At 47.6% G+C, this 6,140-nt stretch overlaps 1 protein-coding gene and 1 long non-coding RNA gene across 2 annotated transcripts in view; one reads left to right on the top strand and one right to left on the bottom strand.

Moving 5' to 3' along the window:
- The window catches only part of LOC309624244, a 28,193-nt gene extending 22,831 nt beyond the window's left edge, over positions 1-5,362 (top strand). The window contains exon 2 of the long non-coding RNA XR_014241833.1: positions 25-5,362. This is a non-coding gene — a long non-coding RNA (uncharacterized lncRNA). The remainder of the gene's footprint in view (positions 1-24) is intronic.
- The window catches only part of CTNNA1 (catenin alpha 1), a 187,870-nt gene extending 182,443 nt beyond the window's left edge, over positions 1-5,427 (bottom strand). The window contains exon 1 of the mRNA XM_082382038.1: positions 5,271-5,427. The gene's annotated coding sequence lies outside the window, so the exon portion shown is untranslated. The remainder of the gene's footprint in view (positions 1-5,270) is intronic.
- Positions 5,428-6,140: the final 713 nt, after the last annotated feature.

Genomic DNA, 6,140 nt, shown 5'->3' with positions numbered 1-6,140 from the left:
AAGTCATCAATTAAAAAAAAACAGTAAATAATTTTTTTTTTAATTAAAAAACAGAAAATAACAAGAGTTGGTGAAAATGTGAAGAACATGGAACACTTACACATTGCTGTTAGGAATGTAAAGTAACATAGCTACTGTGGAAAACAGTATGGCAGTTCCTCAAAAATTTAAGCATAGAATTACCATACCAAATGACCTAGAAATTCCACTTCTGGGTATATACCCAAAAGAGCTGAAAGCAGCGACACAAACACATAGTTGCACACCGATGTTCACAGCAGCATTATCCACAATGGCCAAAATATGGAGGCAACCCAAGTGTTCATCAATAGATGAATGGATAATGGAATGTTACTCAACCTTAAAAAGGAAGGAAATTCTGACACATGCTACAACATGGCTGAACCCTGAAGGCATTATGCTAAGTAAAATAAGCCAGGTACTTAACATAGTGAAATTCAAAGTGACAGAAAGTACAATGGTGGTTGCCCTCGGGCTGGGGGGAGAGGAAATGGAGAGTTATTGTTTAATGGATACGGAGTTTCAGTTTAGGACAATGAAAAATTTTTCTGGATATGGATAGCACGGTAGTGGTTACACAACAATGTGAATGTACTTAATGCCACTGAAGTGTACACATAAAGATAATTTAAATGGTAAGTTTTGTTATGTATATTTTATTTTAAAAACTAGTGAGAATGTCATAATCAGGTGCAAATTTTAGAATTTCAGATAAGTTAAAGATCACTTTCAGCAACGATGATCAATGTCTCAATAGAAAAAGCATATCAATCAGCCTTCGGATGGACAGCATTTGTGTCAGAGAAGGATGGAGTATTCCAGAACAAATGCCTGGCAGATGCAGAGACATGTAGCAACAATTCACAATAGAAAATAAGGCTGAAAAATAAGTTAGGGCCAGGACTTAGAAGGTGCTGAATGCCTATCTAAGATTCTGGCTAGTGCAACAGCAAGATAGCAGTACATTTCCCAAAAGAAGAATGAGTACTGCTTATGTGTAAAAGACTGAATGGTGGAGGGGAAGATAGTAAGAAATTCAACTAACTTCAGCAAACACTTACAGAGCAACAACAGTGTTCCAAATTCTCAGATTATAAAAACTGAAGGGAGAGGAGGGGTGGGTAGTGACTGCAAAGAGATTTCTAGAGTACTGGTAATTTTCTGTTTCTTGATCTGGATGGTGTCTATGGGTGGTGTTCACTCAAATAATTCATTAGACAGGTACTGCTATAATTTGAATACTTTTCTACATGTATGTTATACTTTAATTTTTTAAAGTTTTATTAAAAATAAAGGCTAGGGGCTTCCCTGGTGGCACAGTGGTTAAGAATCCGCCTGCCAATGCAGGAGACATGGGTTCGAGCCCTGGTCCTGAAAGATCCCACATACCGCGGAGCAACTAAGCCCGTGTGCCACAACTACTGAGCCTGCGCTCTAGAGCCCAGGAGCCACAGCTACTGAAGCCCGCGCACCTAGAGCCCATGCTCCGCAACAAGAGAAGCCACCGCAATGAGAAACCCACGCGCCGCAACTAGAGAAAGCCCACGAGCAGCAACAAAGACCCAACGCAGCCAAAAACAAACAAATAAATAAATAAATTTTAAAAAATAAATAAAGGCTAAGACACAACTTCTAAGAAACCCCCAGCTGAGAGGAAGTAATCCATAAAAATATTTACCAAATGACATGAAAGATGCAACCACAGAGTAGGTACAAGGTACCCAAGAAGCACTGAGATCCAAGAGAAAACCCAGAGGCACTAACGTCTAAGGTGAGTTTTAAAGAATAAACAAGTTTGTCAGATGGATGAGAAAAACAATGCTTCAGGCAAAGGAAAAAATATGCAAAAGGCACCAAAGCAAACAATAGACCAATTTATCCAGAGAACTACAAGTAGTTTTGATAGTTCAAAGATAAGAAGATAATCTAAACTAGAGTGGAAGCAGAGAGAAGGGAAAACAGGAATTTATGTAAGAGGAAGACCAGATGTAAAGGATTTCATCTGATTAGATCTGGGTGGAAAGGAATAAGAATGGAATGAGGATGGTTCTCAATTTGTCCATAACAGCAACTTGGTCATCAAGGCCCTCCATAACCTGACTGTTGCCTCATCTGTCATAGTTCCAACCACAAGCCAGACTCCAGACAGAAAAGACTCCTTCCTCCTTCATTCAACGTGCATCTAATTTTTTCTTTAATCTCCAGGCCAGGTACCATGCCGAAGGCTAAGGCTCATTTTCTAGCGGGAAAGGCAAACAGGGATATCAATAACAAGGTACAGTACAGTGGAGTATACCAGCTAGTGGGAAGAAGTTTGCTACCAGAAAGGAAAGTGCTAGCTTGAGTCTTGTGATAGGACTAAGAGCTCATTATAAAAGTGATGGAATACAAGTTGGGGGAGTGGGGGAGAACAAGGTGCGTCACTGAGCAAACAACAAAACAACAGTAACAGATAATCCTAGGCCCCTACATCCAATTTATATGTAAGGCTTATCTCATTTCTCCAAAATACAGCTCCCTTTATCCCACCACCTTCACTCCCACCATCTTCCTAGCTCAACTCCCTACTTCCACTTGTACACATATACAAGCCTTGCAAGCACTAGCAGGAGCAATCTTCTTAAAAAGGAAATCAGATCATGAAACTTCCTACAATGGCTTCTTACAGCTCTTAGAAGAAAACCCAAACATGTGACCTGGAGTTTCCTGGCAATCTCATGTTAAGGCCTTCTCCCCATCCTAAAAGTATTCAAGCTACACAAGTCCTCTCTTAGGTCTCTAAACACATGGAGTTCTCTCCTGTCTCAGGACCCTTATTTACACAAGCAGAATATCCTGTTCCCTCTGTCTAGATCTTCATCAGCACACAAACCACTACCCCCAACAACCAGGTCTGTCTGTCACGTCTCACACTACTGCTACTTTCTCAAAGAAATCCCAGGACTCTGCCAGTTACTGCCTATCTCTACATCTGGTTTAGGTCTAAAGAAGAAAAAGGTGTCTCATTTTGGTCCTCTTGAGATTTTTGGTTTTGTTTTTGTTTTCTTTTTGTCTGTGTTGGGTCTTCCTTGCTGCATGTGGGCTTTCTCTAGTTGCGGCTCATTGCGGTGTGCCAGCTTCTCATTGCGGTGGCTTCTCTTGTTGCGGAGCACGGGCTCTAGGCGCACAGGCTTCAGTAGTTGTGGCACGTGGGCTCAGCAGTTGTGGCGCACGGGCTTAGCAGCTCCACAGTATGTGGGATCTTCCCGGACCACGGCTCGAAACCCGTGTCCCCTGCACTGGCAGGTGGATTCTTAACCACTGCCCCACCAGGGAAGCCCGGTCCTCTTGAGTTTGAGACGCCTCTGGGGACACCCAAGCAGCTCTCCAGTGCACAGGTGACCATGTGGATGAGATGAAACATCTGCACTCAAAACAGAAGCTTCCACTTTAGCACAAGTATCGGACTTTAGCGTAAGTTTGATGGCAGGGAGACTGCACAGAGAACTGATGCTCAACTTGGAGGGAGAGGGCACCCCTGATCTCTTAACTCACCGTAGGAATGAGATGTTACTGATGGAAGGAGGGTGATACCACATTAACGGTGTGAAAGACTGAGATATGCTGGACAGAATCCTGGATATGAGTGTACTGAACAACAACAACAAAAAGACTGAGAAACAAGAGCCAAAACTATAAGGAAAACCAGGAGAGATTTACATCACAATTCCACAAACTCCTTCGCCCTTTTACGCTTCCTCCCAACCAAACCCTACTCCTGTTTCATCCAGTTCAAATGCCGTCCCCTCCTGGAAGCATTGGCCCCCACTCCACATCTCCACCAGTTTTTATCACTATTACTATGTAAGACTGATCCATGCACAAGTTTCTCAACAGTAGTGTTATGGTACTAAACGCCATCAGCCTTGTACTACACCTGGGGTGTGTGTGTCTCCTCCTTATTACAACTGTGAGCTCTTGGGGGCAGAGACCATTTCTTAATCAACTGTGGTCCCTTAAGAAAGTGGATAAGAAATTATTTTTTAACTTGGTAAAAGTCAAAAAGGGTAAATAATTGCGCAGAGGCTATGGATTATTTCTCAACCCCTCTCTCTTGTAAAATAAAATAACACATCTTAATTTGATTTATAAATTCATACTTTCCCAAAGTAACATACACCTGTACAGTCTTTAAGAATCACTGCTTAACAAAATATCTTCTCATCGAAATGCCTATCCTATTGCAACAATACAGTGATGTAATCATTTCCTTCATCATAAACATGAAATGCCCGTAATTTAGTTGGAGACTTAACATATCTTACTCTTTTCTAAATTATTCTAAGTTTTGTACAAAACAAACACACCAAAAAAATGTTACAAAGACGCGGGAGTACATGAGAGGTTGTCAGTCCTGGATCTGAGCCAACTGCCGCCTGCATTTTTGGGAAGCCATTCCTGCCAAGCCAAGGTTAGGCATTCAGTCAACATTTTTTCCAACAAGTGCTTCGCACACGCACACTCCTTTAAAAGTCAACAACAACAAAAAGGTTCCAAGGGCATTCGTGAAAACTAGTACTAATCAGTGTTAAGTGCGTCCAATTAACCAGCACAAGAAGTCTGAGTAATTTCACAACAAAGGTTAACACGGTGCACGCCAGAAGTCCACACGGGCGTGGCTGCCCTTCCCAGCCAGACTATGTCAGAGAAAAGGGCCACTCAAACTTTCACATACGCTCGGGCCGGGAAAGCGGGGCTGCGGGCCCAGCAAACGTCCTGTCCACCTGACCAGGAAGTTTCGGTGGCGGGGGCGGGGGTGCGACCACAGAAACCACAAACCACACGTACTTCAATGGAAAACTCAACTCCCGGACCCGCCTGCAGCTGGAACAACGCGCCGACTCTTCCCCACAAGGAAGGCAGCCGAGGGGGCCCAGCGCGGGCCTGGCGCGCGCACCAAGCCCACTTGAACAAAGTTTAGAAACCGGGAGAAACTTTCAAGCGAGGAAGCGCCGCGGCGGCGCGGGGCCGGCGGCTCGCTCTGCTCCAGCCGCCGCGGCCCCTCAACTTCCCGAGCGTCAGGAAACGCCGGCCCCGCCCGGCCAGGGCCCAGGCCCGGGGCGCCGCCGGGGAAGCGGGCCGGAGGCCGCACCAGCGCCCGCCCGGAGCCCGATTCCGGGCGGGGTCGTGGGGGTGACCGCGCCCGGCCCGCCCACCCGAGGAGCCCCTCGGCCCGGCTGGGGAGCCCGCACCCGCACGAAGACAATTACCTGCGGCGAGCTCGGCGAGTGCAGGAAGATTCCCGAAGCCCGAAGCCGACTGCTGCCGCTTTGTCTCCGCCTGTCCGGCTCCGAGGAGGAAATGGGCCGCCCGGCGCCCCCGCCCCCTGCCCGCGGCCGCCCCACGGCCCCGGCCCCGCCCGCCCTTCCCAGCACCTCCCTCCGGCGCGCTCTTCCCGGCGCCTCCCGCTGCAGCCCAGCTTTCCCGGTTCTCGATTTGGGGAGACCCCTCGACCAAAGAGCCTGGCGGTACCAGGCCTGGACCCCCCAACAGGACCTCTTGCTCTCCGCCCCTCACCCCTGAGTTACTTAATCCCAGGCCCCTAGTGATCTAGGGATGGGAGTGACCCCCCCCTCCCCGAGAGGAAGGAGGAGCGCTGACTCCTGGAACAGCCCTTGAGCGGGGGAGGGCAGGTGAGTCACCGCTCCGCGCACAGGTGAGTCTCCGGGCGCGGCCTGCTCAAGCCCCACCCCCCGCTGGTGCCCCAGGGACCGAGTGAGGCGACGCAGAGTCCTGGGCACTCTCCTCTGAGGAGTGCCACAAGTGTTAAGAGTAACAGGCTTCCGGAAAAGTGCTCTCGGTCCACCCACTGGTTTTACAGAAGGAGAAACTGAGGCCTCACAGCTTCAGGCGAAGTGGAAGTAGAATCCGACTCTAGGGACCTCATAATGTGCGATGGAAGCCCTTCTAGAAGTCACCTAACTCATCTGTCACTTGACAGATGGGGAAACCGAGAGCTCTCCTGATGGAGGACAAGAGGCTTCTCACATCAGTGTCCCCTCCTGAGATTGTCCCCCCACCCCGCCACACACACACACATACATACACACAAATTTGAAGGACCTGGCGTCTATTCCTAT

The sequence above is a fragment of the Balaenoptera borealis genome (assembly GCF_965194805.1).
Source record: "Balaenoptera borealis genome assembly, chromosome: 2".
Taxonomy (NCBI): domain Eukaryota; kingdom Metazoa; phylum Chordata; class Mammalia; order Artiodactyla; family Balaenopteridae; genus Balaenoptera; species Balaenoptera borealis.
Note: the sequence above shows the minus strand (reverse complement) of the source record. Positions and strands in the feature narration are given on the sequence as shown.